The following is a 19,853-nucleotide window of genomic DNA, read 5'->3' on the forward strand; positions in this document are numbered from 1 at the left end:
CATCTTGAGCTGTGTTCCTTGGAAAGAAGTAGGATCATACTTCTCTTGTTGAGGAACAAATTTCGTCTTGGGTATTGATCTTCTTCCCACTCAACTCCATTGGCATTGAACTTTCGTTCAAAACCAACACCTTGATTCTTCCGGTGTCTTCCTTGCTTGCGTACAATTTCCTCAAATTGCTTACTTCCGGCAAGGCTCTTGTAAACACCTTTCTCTATAATTCCCTTCAATAAGCTATTTTCTTGCTCAAGTGTAACTTGTCTAAGAGAATCATTAGTGGAATCAAGAGAACTACTAGAAGCAACACATTGGTTTAGCATGATTATTGTTACTACTAGAAGAAGAATCTTTCTTACTCTTGTTGCTAGATTTAACTTGTGGCATGTAAGTAGACAAGAGTAAATGCTTGGCAATGTAAGAAGAACTTTTCTTGCGAAGATCATCATTGATCGCTTTTAAGAACCCATGCTCTTGCTCAAGGTTGAGCTTTTCGAAGCGTAACTTCTCATGAGTCTTTAAAAGCTCTCGATGATTTTCCAAGGTAGTTTCATGAGCTAACTTAAGAGTGTTTAGCTCTTTAGTTAGACGCTCAATCTCCTTCTTATCATCTCATTCGTTTTGTCTTGATTAGCATGATTAATAGCAAGTTCATCATAGTTTTCATCACTAGAATTGTCAACAAGTAAATCATCATCACCTAGCAAGTCATCTTCATCACTATTGAAATCAACATACTCGGGGTGTGATACCTTTGGGCCTTTAGCCATGAAGCATCTTCCAATTCCTTCATTTGGTGACTCAAATATGTCGTAGGAGTTGGTTGACACAAGTGCTAGACCGGCAACACCTTCATCTTGAGTATATTCGGAGTCGGAGTGATAACTTCTCTCGGAGTGAGCGTCGGAGTCGGAGCCGGATACCCATTCACCAACGTGAGCTTGATGTCTTCGTTTTGTGTAGCCCCTTGATGATTTGTCCTTCCTCGAATCCTTGCTTCTCCGTGATGTTCTTCGTTCATAACGGTCATCTCTACTCCTTCTCTCTCTTGGTGGTGATTCTTCTCTCCTACTCCTTCTTTTGGGAGAATCTTCTCTTCTTTTGTAGGGAGCCGTACACTCATTGGAGTAGTGTCCGGGTCTTCCACAATTGTAGCAATTATCGTTCACGACTTGAAGATCTTTTGTCATTGTAGGACCTTGACTTGGAACTTCTTTCCTTGCTTCTACTCTTGTAGAACTTGTTGAAGTTCTTCACCATTAGGCTCAATTCTTCATTGAAGTTTTTTCTCACTTGATGATGTGGGAGCATCACATGAGGCTTTGTAAGCACCACTTGACTTGTTGTGAAGCTCTTCCTTATCCTTGAGTGACATCTCATGAGCAACAATCCTTCCAATGACTTCCGTTGGCTTGAGATCTTTGTAATTGGGCATCATTTGGATCAATGTGCACACGGTATCATATTTTCCATCCAAGGCTCTTAGGATCTTCTTGATGATGAATCTATCAGTCATCTCTTCACTTCCTAAGCCGGCAATCTCATTTGTGATGAGAGCAAGCCTAGAGTACATTTCAGCGACACCTTCACCATCCTTCATTTTGAACTTGTCAAGTTGACTTTGAAGCACATCCAATTTGGATTCCTTGACGGAGTCGGTACCTTCGTGCATATCAATCAAAGTATCCCAAATTTCCTTTGCATTCTCAAGACGCTGATTTTGTTGAATTCTTCGGGGCACAATCCGTTGAAGAGAATATCACAAGCTTGAGCATTGTATTGCAGCATCTTCAACTCTTCCGCGCTAGCCTCACGGTTCGGTTCTCTCCCATCAAAGAATTCACCTTGCAAGCCAATACACACAATAGCCCAAACGGCGGGGTTATGTCCAAGAATATGCATTTTCATCTTATGCTTCCAACTAGCAAAATTAGTACCATCAAAGTAAGGACCTCTACGGTGGTAATTTCCCTCACTAGACGCATACTCTCCTAGGTTGTGAAACCAAGGCTATGATCACCAAAGCTATGGAAATCAAGGCAAATGGAGACCAAAGCTCTGAATACCACTTGTAGGATCGAAAGTATGTCTAGAGGGGGGTGATTAGACTACTTGACCAAATAAAAATCTAGCCTTTTCCCAATTTTAAGTCTTGGCAGATTTTAGCAACTTAGCACAAACAAGTAATCAACCTACACATGCAATTCTAAGAGTATAGCAGCGGAATGTAAAACAATTGCATATGAAGGTAAAGGGAGGAGTTTGGAGGGAGCAAACGCAATGTAGACACAGAGATTTTTGGCGTGGTTCCGATAGGTGGTGCTATCATACATCCACGTTGATGGAGACTTCAACCCACGAAGGGTAACGGTTGCGCGAGTCCACGGAGGGCTCCACCCACGAAGGGTCCACGAAGAAGCAACCTTGTCTATCCCACCATGGCCATCGCCCACGAAGGACTTGCCTCACTAGGGTAGATCTTCACGAAGTAGGCGATCTCCTTGCCCGTACAAACTCCTTGGTTCAACTCCACAATCTTGACGGAGGCTCCCAAGTGACACCTAACCAATCTAGGAGACACCACTCTCCAAAAGGTAATAGATGGTGTGTTGATGATGAACTCCTTGCTCTTGTGCTTCAATGATAGTCTCCTCAACACTCAACTCTCTCTCATAGGATTTGATTTGGTAGAAAGATGATTTGAGTGGAAAGCAACTTGAGGAAGGCTAGAGATCAAGATTTATGTGGTTGGAATGGAATATCTTGACCTCAACACAAGTGTAGGTGGTTCTCTCTCAGAAAATGTATGTTGGAAGTGTAGGCATGTTCTGATGGCTCTCTCTGAATGAAGAGTGGGTGGAGGGGTATATATAGCCTCCACACAAAATCTAACCGTTACACACAAATCACCAAACTCGGTGGGACCGAATCATAAACTGGTCAGACCGATTTGGTTCATAATGTGACCGTTAGGGCATTTTCGGTGGGACCGATAGTCAACTCGGTGGGACCGATTCCATTAGGGTTAGGGCATAATGTAATCTCGGTGAGACCGATTACACAAACTCGGTGGGACCGATTTTGGTAATAGGCAAATAGAGAGTTGGTCAGGCAAACTCGGTGGGACCGATTCGCTCATCTCGGTTAGACCGAAACGTTACGAAGGGAACAGAGAGTTTGCATTGCAATCTCGGTGGGACCGATCGCTCATCTCGGTTGGACCGAAATGTTATGAAGGGAAACAGAGAGTTTGCAATCCCATCTCGGTGAGACCGAGATCCCTATCGGTGAGACCGAAGTGACTAGGGTTTCTGGCAGTAGCTATGTCAAGTGAACTCGGTGGCGCCGGATAGAAGATTTCGGTGGGGCCGAGTTTGACTTTTGGTTTGGGACATATGTGGATATGAGAAAGTAGGTTGAGGGTTTTTGGAGCATATCACTAAGCATTTTGAGCAAGTAACTCATTAAGCAACACCTCACCCTTTAATAGTATTGGCTTTTCCTATGGACTCAATGTGATCTTGGATCACTAAAAGTAAAATGTAGAGTCTTGTGCTTTGAGCTTGAGCCAATCTTTTGTCCTTAGCATTTTGAGGGGTCCACTTTCTAATCCATGCCATGCCAATCATTGAGCTTTCCTGAAATATTTATCTTCAAATAGCATTAGCTCAATGAGCTATATGTTGTTAGGAATTACCAAAACCACCCAGGGATAGTTGCACTTTCAATCTCCCCCTTTTTGGTAATTGATGACAACATATAGATCAAAGCTTCGACAAATGATTATAATATTGAAAAACATCGTCGCTTTGAGAAGTATGTGATAAGCAAGAGCTCCCCCTAAATTTGTGCATTATTTATAATTTGCTTTTGAATGCAAATACACAATCATTAGGATCATGGGTTACTCTTCCATGTCACATACATCTTGGTGGAGCGCTCAAAATGATAGAAATTAGAAGCATGCATTCATCACCAAGCAAGTGAATGATCATATATGGAATATAAAGGATAGCATCATTCAACAAACATTAATGTAGCATATATCAACCACATGATCACATAAGTATCTCACAAGGACATAAGGACATAAAGTATCTCACACAAGCACAACAAAAAGTTCAACCAAAAGCAAGAGAGATAAAAAGCAGACACTCTCTCTCGAGCCTATGATCTATACATATTCTCCCCCTTTGGCAACAAGTTACAAAAAGTTTGAAAATGCATAGTGCTATACGTCTCTCAGGCTTGGTCTTAGGAGGGGTGTAGATAGAACTCCAAGGACGAAGCTTCCGATGTAGTTGGAGCTGATGGAGTGGGTGCTAGAGGTGGCACTGGAGCTGTAGCTGCTGGTGCTGACACTTGAAGCTGTGGCATCTAAGACTGGCACTACAACAGACCTTGGACCTCGTGGCACATGCTGAAAAGCATCAGTGGTGCTTTTCCTCTCCTCTCCCTGCTTCCTCCTGAAGCTATTCAACTGCAGTCTGAATCTCAGTCACCTTGAGATCAAGATCATAGAATTTTGTCTCCACAATCCTCTCCAGGCTCTCCTGATTCTGAGTCAGGGTTCCAAGCCCTTCTCAATCCTCAGTGTAGCTTGAATCAGATAGCCTAACTGATCCTGCTTGCTCTTCAGGAAGACTCGAGATGCCTCTTCAACACTTGGCATCTGGGAAGCTTTCTCAGCCTTTTCCTTGGCTCTCTTCTCCTGGACTTGAGTTGATGATGGTTCCTCCTCATTCATAACAGTGTTTGTCTTCAAATTCAGGACATAAGGGTAGATGCTCCTTGTCCAGCAAATAAATTCATGTGCCCATCTTAGAATTGATGAGCTCCTGAATATGTGGAGCATACCCACAACTACTCTTTTGATCAGCAGCAGTCCTCTTGATCGTTTCGTAATCAAACTCATAACTTTGAACTTTGGGGAACAAAAAATTTGCAGCATTTATCGAGTGTCCTCGGATCATCTTGTGATCTCCTGAGACTTGGGTAGCAATATGAAAGTGCAACTATCCCTGGGTGGTTTTGGTAATTCCTAACAACATATAGCTCATTGAGCTAACATTATTCCAAGATTAATATTTCAGGAAAAGCTCAATGAATGGCATGGCATGGATGAGGAAAGTGGATCCCTCAAAATTCTAAGGACAAAAAGTTTGGCTCAAGCTTACAAGATCAAGACTCTACATTTTATATTTTAGTGATCCAAGATCACATTGAGTCTATAGGAAAAGCCAATACTATCAAGGAGGGATGAGGTGTTGCTTAATGGCTTGCTTGCTCAAAATGCTTAGTGATATGCTCCAAAACCCTCAACTACCTTCCCACATCCACATATGACCTAAACCAAAAGTCAAACTCGGCCCCACCGATTCTTTCTATCCGGCGCCACCGAGTTTCAAATGTCATAGCCACTGCCACAAACCCTAGGCAAATCGGTCTCACCGATAGGGATCTCGGTCTCACCGAGATGGGATTGTAATCTCTCTGTTTCCCTTCGTAACGTTTCGGTCTCACCGAGATGAGCGATCGGTCCCACTGAGATAGCAATGTAAACTCTCTGTTTCCCTTTTGTAACATTTCGTCCCACTGAAATGAGCAAATCGGTCCCACCGAGTTTACCTGACCAACTCTCTAGTTAGCTTATTACCAAAATCGGTCCCACCGAGTTTGTGTAATCGGTCACACCGAGATTACGTTATGCCCTAACCCTAACCATATCGGTCCTACCGAGTTGCATCTCAGTCCCACCAAAAATCCTAACGGTCACTAGGTTGCTGAATCGGTCCGACCGAGTTTCTCAATTCGGTCTCACCGAGATTGGTAAATTGTGTGTAACGGTTAGTTTTTGTGTGGAGGCTATATATACCCCTCCACCCACTCTTCATTCGTGGAGAGAGCCATCAGAACATACCTACACTTCCAATACACATTTTCTGAGAGAGAACCACCTACTCATGTGTTGAGGCCAAGATATTCCATTCCTACCATATGAATCTTGATCTCTAGCCTTCCCAAGTTGCTTTCCACTCAAATCTTCTTTCCACCAAATCATATCCTGTGAGAGAGAGTTGAGTGTTGGGGAGACTATCATTTGAAGCACAAGAGCAAGGAGTTCATCATCAACACACCATTTGTTACTTCTTGGAGAGTGGTGTCTCCTAGATTGGCTAGGTGTCACTTGGGAGCCTCCGACAAGATTGTGGAGTTGAACCAAGGAGTTTGTAAGGGCAAGGAGATCGCCTACTTTGTGAAGATCTACCGCTAGTGAGGCAAGTCCTTCGTGGGCGATGGCCATGATGGGATAGACAAGGTTGCTTCTTCGTGGACCCTTCGTGGGTGGAGCCCTCCGTGGACTCGCACAACGTTACCCTCCGTGGGTTGAAGTCTCCATCAACGTGGATGTACGATAGCACCCCTATCGGAACCACCGAAAAACATCCGTGTCTCCAATTGCGTTTGAATCCTCCAAACCCTTCCCTTTACATTCTTGCAAGTTGCATGCTTTACTTTCCGCTGCTCATATACTCTTTTGCATGCTTGCTTGAATTGTGTGGAGATTGCTTGACTTGTGCTAAGATAGCTAAAATCTGCCAAGAACTAAAATTGGGAAAAGGCTAGATTTTTATTTGGTCAAGTAGTCTAATCACCCCCCCTCTAGACATACTTTCGATCCTACAAGTGGTATCAGAGCTTTGGTCTCCATTTGCTTTGATTTTCATAGCTTTTGGTGGTCATAGCCTTGGTTTCACAACCTAGGAGAGTATGGCGTCTAGCGAGGGAAATTATCACCCTAGAGGTCCTTACTTTGATGGTACTAATTTTGCTAGTTGGAAGCATAAGATGAAAATGCATATTCTTGGACATAAGCCCGCCGTTTGGGCTATTGTGTGTGTTGTCTTGCAAGGTGAATTCTTTGATGGGAGAGAGCCAAATCGTGAAGCTACCGCGGATGAGTTGAAGATGCTACAATACAATGCTCAAGCTTGTGATATCCTCTTCAACGGATTGTGCCCCGAAGAATTCAACAAAATCAGTCGTCTTGAGAATGCAAAGGAAATTTAGGATACTTTGATTGACATGCATGAAGGTACCGACTCCGTCAAGGAATCCAAGTTGGATGTGCTTCAAAGTCAACTTGACAAGTTCAAAATGAAGGATGGTGAAGGTGTCGCTGAAATGTACTCTAGGCTTACTCTTATCACAAATGAGATTGCCGGCTTAGGGAGTGAAGAGATGACCGATAGATTCATCATCAAGAAGATCCTAAGAGCCTTGGGTGGAAAATATGATACCGTGTGCACATTGATCCAAATGATGCCCAATTACAAAGATCTCAAGCCAACGGAAGTCATCGGAAGAATTGTTGCTCATGAGATGTCACTCAAGGATAAAGAGGAACTTTACAACAAATCAAGTGGTGCTTACAAAGCCTCATGTGAAGCCCCCACATCATCGAGTGAGAAACAAACCTTCAATGAAGAATTGAGCTTAATGGTGAAGAACTTCAACAAGTTCTACAAGAGTAGAAGCAAAGGGAGAAGCTCCAAGTCAAGTTCCTACAATGACAAAAGATCTTTTAGTCGAGAGCGAAACTGCTACAATTGTGGAAGGCCCGGACACTATTCCAATGAATGTACGGCCCCCTACAAGAGAAGAGAAGATTCTCCCAAAAGAAGAAGTAGAAGAGAAGAATCACCATCTAGAGAAAGAAGGAGTAGAGATGATCGTTATGAACGAAGACCCTCACGGAGAAGCAAGGATTCGGAAAGAAAGGACAAGTCATCAAGGAGCTACACAAAACGAAGACATCAAGCCCACGTCGGTGAATGGGTATCCGGCTCCGACTCCGACAACCACTCCGAGAGAAGCTATCACTCCGACTCCGAATATACTCAAGATGAAGGTGTTGCCGGTCTAGCACTTGTGACAACCAACTCCTACGACATATTTGACTCACCAAATGAAGGAGTTGGAACATGCTTCATGGCTAAAGGCCCAAAGGTATCACACCCCGAGTATGTTGATTTCAATAGTGATGAAGATGACTTGTTAGGTGATGATGATTTACTTGTTGACAACTCTAGTGATGAATACTATGATGAAACGTCAATTAATCATGCTAATCAAGATAAAACGAATGACAATGATAAGGAGAAGATTGAGTCTCTAACTAAAGAACTAAACACTCTTAAGTTAGCTCATGAAACTATCTTAGGAGATCATCGAGAACTTTTAAGGACTCACGAGAAATTGCGCTTTGAAAAGCTCAACCTTGAGCAAGAGCATGAGTTCTTAAAAGCAATCAATGATGATCTTCGCAAGAAAAGTTCTTCTTACATTGCCAAGCGTTTACTCTTATCCACTTACATGCCTCAAGTCAAGTCTAGTAACAAGAACAAGAAAGATTCTTCCTCTAGTAGTAACAATAATCATGCTAAATCCAATATTGTTGCTTCTAGTAGTTCTCTTGATTCCACTAATGATTCTCTTAGCCAAGTTACACTTGAGCAAGAAAATAGCTTATTGAAGGGAATTATAGAGAAAGGTGTTTACAAGAGCCTTGCCGGAAGTAAGCAATTGAGGAAATTGTACGCAAGCAAGGAAGGCACCGGAAGAATCAAGGTGTTGGTTTTGAACGAAAGTTCAATGCCAATGGAGTTGAGTGGGAAGAAGATAAATACCCCAAGACGAAGTTTGTTCCTCAACAAGAGAAGTATGATCCTACTTCTTTCAAAGGGACACAAGCTCAAGATGATCTTCCACCACAAGACCACAAGCAAAAAGGCAAGGACAAGCTTCAAGAGGAAATTGATGCATTTGAAGAAGCTCCTAAGGCCTTGGTCAAGTGGGTTCCCAAGACTACTTCAAGTTCCACTTCATCAAGAACAACTACAACACCGAGGATTCCCATCAAGATGGTGTGGATCCCGAAGAAGAAGAACTAGAGAGTTCTTGAGGGTGACTCCGCCAACATACTTCACTCTTATCATCTTGGCAAGAACAAGTGCAGTCAACTTCCACATCTTGCACTAGTTCAAGGAGTCACAAACCCTCTTGTTGGTAAGACAAGGGACAAGGTAACCTAAAAGCTTTCATAGACATCATCTTGTGTGTGCATCACTCTATGTCTATGGATATCCTTGTTTGTTCCTTGTGGGACTAACCCGTGTAGGTATTGAAAGTTCAACTCACTCCAATGGATAGCTCCAAATGATCTACATCAACATTGAGCATCCACATCTTCAACATCTACATGAAGTCATCATCGACAAAACCCAAGGTTAGTTCATCCCTCTTAGGGGGGATCTCACATCTAGGGGGAGCTTTACTCTAAGAATTGAGCTAAAGCAACTTTAATGGTGTGAACACAACAATGCTTTATGTAAAAGTGGTAACCCCACTTGTGCTTAAACGATGAGTATGACCTATGATCAAATGTTCTCATTTGACTCCTAAGTCAATATACTCATATATAGATGACCTAGTCATCGCAAATTGTTTGATAGATGCTAGAATTGGTTGTGCATGCTTTGCCACATATTTCAATTGCCATTTTATTGTGTGAGCATGTTGATTGCATATTTTACTCATTCGAGGACATCCACTTGTTGTTTTGATTGATTGGTTTTCTTTTGCCAAGTGGATGGACAAGAATGCCTAACAACCCTCTCTAGCTATCTATGCTTTTCTCGTCTCAAACTCTATTCATGCTACATCACAAAATTTGATCAAGTCAGATTCGAACCACTCTGTGTGAGGAGCACTCGAAGTCCCCGATTCGTCATAGACTTAAACTTCCCAAACTTCTTTGTGATTTTCGGTCTGGCCGATTCCTCCATTTTGGTCATACCAAGATCACTAAGTCGATCAAGGTTTTCAATCTCGGTGCAACCGATTTGAACTTTTCGATCACACCGAGTTGCTGTAACTGTCAACAGTTATGCATCTCGGTGCCACCGAGTTGTTCCACTCGGTCACACCGACAGGGTCGGGCTATATATACTCACGGGCAAAATTTTGGAAATTTCTCCGAAACCCCTTCGCCCGCGCATAGCTTGCTCTGCCTCCAGGGTCTCCGGATCGTCTTCCTCGTCGCCAGCCGCCTCCTGTCGCTGGTCTCCGCCGCCGTCAACGGAATTCTTCCCCGCCGTTGCTGCCGTAGCGAGTTCATCGCCGAACTAGGGTATGGACTCGATCACAGTGCTATCCCCGTCTGATTCCTAGCACATTGTGTTCATTATGATTCTTACCACAATTGAAACGCTTCTATCCAGTCAAAACACTCTGTAGATTAGAGTTGAATCGAAAATTTAGGGTTAGGTTTGCGCCGAAACCATCTCGGACCCACCGGGTTGCAGAACTCGGTTCCACCGATTCGGCCAAGGCCATTGCACATGTGGTTCTCGGTCTGACCGAGAATTACAAATCGGTTGATCCGAAATGCTTTCTGTGGAAAACTAAAACTAAGTTTTTGACTCATTCTTTTGCAAAAACCTCTGCATTTTGTGATGCTCGTCCATTCTATCTCATCTATATCTATTCACAGGGTCTGCAGTTAGTGTTTGCAACATGTCTAACCAGAGTGACAGCTAGAACAGGTCAGAGGAGCAGGTTCACCTGAGTGAGGGCACTAGTCCCTCTAACAGTTCAGATGATGGTAGCAGGAGCACCCCAAGCAATTTGCCAAAGGTTGCCACTAGAGCAAGCAAGAAGAAAACTTCAAAGTCTGAGGATGAAGACTATGTGGCCACTGAGGATGAGGCCACATCAAATAAGAAAGTGGTTAAGAAGGAGTATAGCTCAGCTGCAGTTAAGCCAGGATGAAGATCAAAAGGCCAGCAGGAAGACAACCAATGTCTAAGGCCAGAGCATCCTCTCAAGCATCTTTGGAATCTCAACCCAAAGAGCCTGCTGCAGAAGGAAAGAAAAGGAAGGAAAGGGTCAAGAAGACCATGGCCAGAGTGATTGGAAAGGCTTCCATGATAGAAGAAGAAGAGGAAGAAGAGGTTGTTGCACCAGCACCTAAGGCCCAGAAGCTTATGGTGATGCTATCAGGACAGGGGCTGCATCATCAAAGCCCAAAGAAGCACCCAAAGTTGCCTCCAAGACCAAGACTGCACCAAAGAGAAATACCAGAAACATACCAACTGCTGAGAAGAACAAGGCCCCAGTGCCTGAGACTATTGCTGAAGAAGAAGATGAAGAGCATGTTCTGAGAAAATTGAAGCCAAAAATTCCAGACCACAATGATGCTCATCCTATGGCTGAGAACATGAAGATCAAGGAGAGACTCAGGACTGAGGAAATGGAGAGAGACAGATCCATATGCTACCAGGAGAAGGACTGCTGTTGATTACAGGTTCCACACAAAGGAACAGCAGGATTTCTATGAGACAATTTGTTGGACAAGAAGCCTATAGTGTGTGATATGAGGTGGGTCAACTGGACCTACATGAAGGAAAATGAGGAACACTATCCTGGTGTGTTTGCAGCTTCCGTGCTTGTGGGTTGCAGACTTTGTTGGGCAGAAGCTCACAAAGTGGAATGAGGAGCTCATAATGCAATTCTACTCCACAGCACACTTCTATCCAGATGGCAGGATAGTATGGATGTCTGAAGGTACAAGGTACCAATCAACTATTGAGGAATGGGCCAATCTGATCAATGCCCCAAAGGAAAGTGAAGATGACTTGGATGTTTATGCCAAGAAAAATGGATCACAATTCTATGTCACAGATGTACAAGGAGATTCCTGAAGATGCTCTTGAGACTTTCAAGTTTGGGTCAGTCCATTTTCTTCTGTCAGGACTGCCAACGATCAACTGGATCCTAAGGCACACTCTTTTGCCCAAGTCAGGTGACCACAACAGGACCAGAGGGCATGCAATTAACTTGCAACATATATTTGATGTGCCATAGAATTTCAAGGTCATGAGCCTTATAGTTGAGACTATCAAGAGAATTGCAGCTGACCAGAAAAGAATTTTTGGATATGCCCCACAGATCCAGGAGTTGATAAACTCAAAGATGGGCACAGGCACATACTTGTTGGATAAGGAACACTTGCCTATCTATCCTGACTTCGAGGACAACCAAGTTGTGATGAATGAAGATGAACCCTCCTCAGTGCAAGCACAAGCAAAGAAGGAGAAGGCAAGGAAAGAGAAGGCTGCCAAGATGCCAACTCAAGAGGAGGCATCTGAGTATTTTTTTGAAAAGCAAGCAGGACCAGCTTGGTTACTTGATAGCATCATCTCTGAGGATTGAGAAGGGGTTGGCCACCCTAACTCAAAACCAGGAGAGCCTGGAAAGAATCGTGGAACAAAAATTCTATGATTTATATGTCAAAGTAACTGAGATTCAGTCTATTGTGGAGCAGCTACAAGATGACATGCAGGAGAGGAAGGGCAAGACAACCACTGATGCATTTGCCAGAGTGCCTCGAGCTCAGAGATCTGCTGCAGTGCCTGTTCCAGACACCAGAGCCACTTCATCTACACCAGCTACAGCTTCAGTGCCGCCAGCTCTAGCACCTACCCCAGCAGCTCCATCTACTTCGACTGAAGCCTTCGTCCTTGGAGTTCTCCGGACACCACCACCTGAAGACCAAGCCTGAGGGACGTTCTAGTGCTATGCATTTTCTATGAACTTTTTGGTAACTTGCTGCCAAAGCAGGAGAAAAATGTATAGATCATAGGCTTCGAGAGAGAGAGAGTTTGCTTTTGTTCTCTCTTGTCTTCTTGGTTGAACTTTGTTTGTTCTTTTGATTGCTTGAGATACTATGCTATTATCTGTGAGACATTGATGATCATGTGGTTGATCATAAGCTACACTTATGCTTGTTAGATGATATTATCTTACTTATCCTTATATGATCATTCACTTTGCTTGGTGATGAGTGCATGTATTTAATTCTTATCATTTTGAGCGCTCCACCAAGATGTATGTGACATGGAAGAGTAACCCATGATCCTAACTCATTGTGCATTTGCAGTCCAAAGCAAATCTTAAATATGCACAAATTTAGGGGGAGCTCTTGCTTTCACATACTTCTCAAAGCGACAATGTTATTTCACTCTTATTATCATTTGTCGAAGCTTTGATCTATATGTTGTCATCAATTACCAAAAAGGGGGAGATTGAAAGTGCAACTATCCCTGGGTGGTTTTGGTAATTCCTAACAACATATAGCTCATTGAGCTAACATTATTCCAAGATTAATATTTCAGGAAAGCTCAATGATGGCATGGCATGGATGAGGAAAGTGGATCCCTCAAAATTCTAAGGACAAAAAGTTTGGCTCAAGCTTCAAGATCAAGACTCTACATTTTATATTTTAGTGATCCAAGATCACATTGAGTCTATAGGAAAAGCCAATACTATCAAGGAGGGATGAGGTGTTGCTTAATGGCTTGCTTGCTCAAAGTGCTTAGTGATATGCTCCAAAACCCTCAACTACCTTCCCACATCCACATATGACCTAAACCAAAAGTCAAACTCGGCCCCACCGATTCTTCTATCCGGCGCCACCGAGTTTCAAATGTCATAGCCACTGCCACAAACCCTAGGCAAATCGGTCTCACCGATAGGGATCTCGGTCTCACCGAGATGGGATTGTAATCTCTCTGTTTCCCTTCGTAACGTTTCGGTCTTACCGAGATGAGCGATCGGTCCCACCGAGATTGCAATGTAAACTCTCTGTTTCCCTTTTGTAACATTTCGGTCTCACCGAGATGAGCGAATCGGTCCCACCGAGTTTACCTGACCAACTCTCTGGTTAGCTTATTACCAAAATCGGTCCCACCATGGTCCCACCGAGTTTGTGTAATCGGTCACACCGAGATTACGTTATGCCCTAACCCTAACCATATCGGTCCTACCGAGTTGCATCTCAGTCCCACCGAAAATCCTAACGGTCACTAGGTTTGCTGAATCGGTCCGACCGAGTTTAACCATTCGGTCCCACCGAGTTTGGCAAATTGTGTGTAACGGTTAGATTCTGTGTGGAGGCTATATATACCCCTCCACCCACTCTTCATTCGTGGAGAGAGCCATCAGAACATACCTACACTTCCAATACACATTTTCTGAGAGAGAACCACCTACACTTGTGTTGAGGTCAAGATATTCCATTCCAACCATATGAATCTTGATCTCTAGCCTTCCCCAAGTTGCTTTCCACTCAAATCTTCTTTCCACCAAATCCAAATCCTGTGAGAGAGAGTTGAGTGTTGGGGAGACTATCATTTGAAGCACAAGAGCAAGGAGTTCATCATCAACACACCATTTGTTACTTCTTGGAGAGTGGTGTCTCCTAGATTGGCTAGGTGTCACTTGGGAGCCTCCGACAAGATTGTGGAGTTGAACCAAGGAGTTTGTAAGGGCAAGGAGATCGCCTACTTCGTGAAGATCTACCGCTAGTGAGGCAAGTCCTTCGTGGGCGACGGCCATGATGGAATAGACAAGGTTGCTTCTTCGTGGACCCTTCGTGGGTGGAGCCCTCCGTGGACTCGCGCAACCGTTACCCTCCGTGGGTTGAAGTCTCCATCAACGTGGATGTACGATAGCACCACCTATCGGAACCACGACAAAAACATCCGTGTCTCCAATTGCGTTTGAATCCTCCAAACCCTTCCCTTTACATTCTTGCAAGTTGCATGCTTTACTTTCCGCTGCTCATATACTCTTTTGCATGCTTGCTTGAATTGTGTGGAGATTGCTTGACTTGTGCTAAGATAGCTAAAATCTGCCAAGAACTAAAATTGGGAAAAGGCTAGATTTTTATTTGGTCAAGTAGTCTAATCACCCCCCTCTAGACATACTTTCATCCTACAAGATGTTGATGGAGATTGACCCCCTCCCGATGAGAGGATCGTTGGTGATGACGATGGTGATGATTTCCCCCTCCCGGAGGGAAGTTTCCCTGGAGAACAGCTCTACCGGAGCCCTAGATTGGTTCCGCCAAGGTTCCACCTCGTGGCGCGGAGTTTCTTCCCGAAAGCTTGCTTAGGATTTTTTCCTCGACGAAAGACTCCATATAGCCAAAGATGGGCATCAGAGGGCCACCAGGGGGCCCACGAGGCAGGGGGGCGGCCCCCCACCCTCGTGGCCAGGGTGTGGGCCCCTCTGGTACTTTCTTCGCTCAGTATTTTTTATATATTCTGAAAATAATCCCGTGGAGTTTCAGGACTTTTGGAGATGTGCAGAATAGGTCTCTAATATTTGCTCCTTTTCCAGCCCAGAATTCCAGCTGCCGGCATTCCCCCTCTTCATGTAAACCTTGTAAAATAAGAGAGAATAGGCATAAGTATTGTGACATAATGTGTAATAACAGCCCATAATGCAATAAATATTGATATAAAAGCATGATGCAAAATGGACGTATCAACTCCCCCAAGCTTAGACCTCGCTTGTCCTCAAGCGAAAGCCGAAATCGAAAAATATGTCCACATGTTTAGAGATAGAGGTGTCGATAAAAATAAAATACGGACATGAGGGCATCATGATCATTCTTAGAACAAACAACATATATATATATATATATTGTCATATGATCTCTTATGCTAAAGTAACAATTCAATCACAATTTCAAGTATGAATCATAAACTTCATTGAGAACCAACAAACTCTAATCTCAGTCATTGAGGCAATTGCAATTTATCATAACATAGGAAAGAGTCAATATAAGAGCTTTTCAGCAAGTCCACATACTCAACTATCATTTAGTCTTTCACAATTGCTAACACTCACACAATATTTATGGGTATGAAGTTTTAATCGGACACAGAGAAAGATAGGGGCTTATAGTTTTGCCTCCCATTTTACCTCAAGGGTAATGTCAACAATAATAGTTCATGAAAACTCACATCCAATTAGCTATATATATCAGGATCTTTCCAACACATTGTGCTTGCCAAAGGATAAAATGTAAAAAGGAAAGGTGAAGATCACCATGACTCTTATATAAGTAGAAGATAAAAGTAAAAGATAGGCCCTTCGCAGAGGGAAGCAGAGGTTGTCATGCGCTTTTATGGTTGGATGCACAAAATCTTAATGCAAAAGAACGTCACTTTATATTGCCACTTGTGATATGGACCTTTATTATGCAGTCCGTCGCTTTTATTTCTTCCACATCACAAGATCGTATAAAGCTTATTTTCTCCACATTAATAGATCATACATATTTAGAGAGCAATTTTTATTGCTTGCACATGACAACTTACTTGAAGGATCTTACTCAATCCATAGGTAGATATGGTGGACTCTCATGGCAAAACGGTTTAGGGATATTTGGAAGCACAAGTAGTATCTCTACTTGGTGCAAAGAAATTTTGGCTAGCATGAGAGAGGGAAAGGCAAGCTCAACATGTTGGATGATCCATGACAATATAATTTATCTCAGATGTAAGAAAACATAACCCATTACGTTGTCTTCCTTGTCCAACGTCAACTCTTTAGCATATCATACTTTAATGAGTGCTCACAATTATAAAAGATGTCCAAGATAGTATATTTATATGTGAAAACCTCTCTTTCTTTATTACTTCCTATTAATTGCAACGATGACCAAAACTATGTTTGTCAACTCTCAACAACTTTTATTCATCATACTCTTTATATGTGAAGTCATTACTCTCCATAAGATCCTATGATCTCTTTATTTCTTTTATTTCTTTATTTTATTTTATTCCCTCAAGATCATAGCAAATAATCAAGCCCTTGACTCAACACTAATCTTTATTATAATAGCTCACGGACTCGATTACATAGAAGGATCATAAAGCAAAACTCACAACTAGATCATACTAAAACTTTATTCTACTAGATCAAGATATTATCAAAAGGATCGAACTAAGAAAAACGGTAAAGATAAAAGTGATGGTGATACGATACCGGGGCACTCCCCCAAGCTTGGCAGTTGCCAAGGGGAGTGCCCATACCCATGTGATTATATCTCTTTTGCCGGTGAAGGAGATGGAGTTGTTGATGATGTAGGCTTGTCGTCCCTCTTCCAAGGCATAGGCTCACCATCATAGAAGGATGATCGAGTCTCGGATCCTAATCTGCAGCCAAACTCATCCTCTTGAATCTATATTCATACTCACAGTTTTGATTTTGCAGGTCATAGATCTGGGCTTGGAGGTGCTCGATTTTCTCATGAAGCTTGAAGATGGCCTCCCCAATGTCCTTGGCGTCCAGCTTGTGGTTGTTGGTGAACTCCGTGATCATTATGTGATTGGAGTCGAGTCCACGCTCCACCATCTCCTGACACTTGAAAACTTGTTGCTCCATTGCCTCGAGCCTTGTCTCCACGCTTCCGGTCCTCCTTGGTCCCTCAACATCGCGGATGTGCAGCAACCCCTCACGCATCTCAATGGTTTGAGGGTGTTGCAGCACCTCCGCGAGGTAGGGGTTGATGACCTTCTCGAAGAACTTGTCCTTGGGGGCACTTGGAGACGTCATGGTGATCTAGATCTGTCAGAAAAAGCTCGAAACAAGAACAGAGATATTTGCGTGATACGGTGGTCAAAACCTTCGGGAGATTATATAATGAATTTTTACCGACCAAAAGAAGTATCGTGCAAGAAAACGGAGTCCGGAGAGCGCACGAGGTGCCCACGAGGCAGGGGGCACCCAGGGGGTAGGGCGCGCCCTCCACCCTCGTGGACGCCTCGTGTCCTTCCCGGACTACTTCTTATTTTCCTATTTTCTTAAATATTCCAAAACAGAGAAAAATTGCCATTAGAACTGTTTTGGAGTCGGTTTACTTACCACCACATACCTATTCCTTTTCGGAGTCTGAAACGTTCTGGAAAGTGTCTCTTATGTATTCCTCCGGGGTTACGGTTTCAATAACATTGGTTTCAACATTTATGGGATTACCTGAGATATAATGTTTGATTCTTTGACCGTTCACCACCTTCGGATTTTTGTGCCTTCGAAGTTGTTGATTTTTATGGCACCGGAACGATAGACCTCCTCGATAACGTAAGGACCTTCCCATTTAGAGAGAAGTTTTCCTGCAAAAAATCTTAAACGAGAGTTGTATAGAAACACATAATCACCTACATTAAACTCACGCTTTTGTATCCTTTTGTCATGCCATCTTTTAACTTTTTCTTTAAACAGTTTGGCATTCTCATAAGCCTGGGTTCTCCATTCATCAAGTGAGCTAATGTCAAAAAGCCTCTTCTCACCGGCAAGTTTGAAGTCATAGTTGAGCTCTTTAATAGCCCAATATGCCTTATGTTCTAATTCAAGAGGTAAGTGACATGCTTTACCATAAACCATTTTATACGGAGACATACCCATAGGATTTTTATATGCAGTTCTATAAGCCCATAATGCATCATCAAGTTTCTTGGACCAATTCTTTCTAGATCTATTAACAGTCTTTTGCAAAATTAATTTGAGCTCTCTGTTACTCAATTCTACTTGACCACTAGACTGTGGGTGATATGGAGATGCAATTCTATGATTAACATCATACTTAGCAAGCATTTTACGAAAGGCACCATGAATAAAATGTGAACCACCATCAGTCATTAAATATCTAGGGACTCCAAACCTCGGAAAAATAACTTCTTTAAGCATCTTAATAGAGGTGTTATGATCAGCACTACTAGTTGGAATAGCTTCTACCCACTTAGTAACGTAATCAACAACAACTAAAATATGTGTATACATTAGAGGAAGGAAACGGTCCCATATAATCAAAGCCCCAAACATCAAATGGTTCAATAACAAGTGAATAATTCATAGGCATTTCTTGACGTCTACTAATATTACCAATTCTTTGACATTCATCACAAGATAAGACAAACTTACGGGCATCCTTGAAGAGAGTAGGCCAATAAAAACCGGATTGCAATACCTTATGTGCAGTTCTATCTCCAGCGTGGTGTCCTCCATAAGCTTCGGAGTGACACTTGCGTAGGATCTGTTCCTGTTCATGCTCAGGTACACAACGTCTAATAACACCATCTACTCCTTCTTTATAAAGGTGTGGGTCATCCCAGAAGTAATGTCTTAAATCATAGAAAAACTTTTTCTTTTGCTGGTATGTGAAACTAGGTGGTATAAATTTAGCAACAATGTAATTAGCATAATCAGCATACCATGGAGCAGTACGAGAGCATTTATGACATTAATTGTTCATCAGGAAAGCTATCATCAATAGGTAGTGGGTCATCAAGAACATTCTCTAACCTAGACAAGTTGTCTGCAACGGGGTTCTCAGCTCCCTTTCTATCAATAATATGCAAATCAAATTCTTGTAGCAAGAGAACCCATCTAATAAGTCTAGGTTTAGCATCTTTCTTTTCCATAAGATATTTAATAGCAGCATGATCAGTGTGAATAGTTACTTTAGAATCAACAATATAAGGTCTGAACTTATCACAAGCAAATACAACTGCTAAGAATTCCTTTTCAGTAGTAGCATAATTTCTCTGGGCATTGTCTAGAGTTTTACTAGCATATTGAATAACATTTAATTTTATCAACTCTTTGTCCTAGAACAACCTACAGCATAGTCACTAGCATCACACATGATTTCAAAGGGTAAATTCCAATCAGGTGGCTGAACAATAGGTGCAGAAATCAAGCTTTCTTAAGTATTTCAAATGCTTCTACACAATCATCATCAAAGACAAAAGGAATATCTTTTTGTAATAGGTTAGTCAGAGGCCGGGAAATTTTTGAGAAGTCCTTAATGAACCTCCTATAAAAACCGGCATGACCAAGGAAACTTCTTATACCTTTGATGTCCTTGGGACACGACATCTTTTCAATAGCATCAACTTTAGCTTTGTCAACTTCAATACCTCTTTCAGAAATTTTATGCC

This window comes from Triticum urartu, chromosome 4 (genome assembly GCF_003073215.2).
Source record: "Triticum urartu cultivar G1812 chromosome 4, Tu2.1, whole genome shotgun sequence".
Taxonomy (NCBI): domain Eukaryota; kingdom Viridiplantae; phylum Streptophyta; class Magnoliopsida; order Poales; family Poaceae; genus Triticum; species Triticum urartu.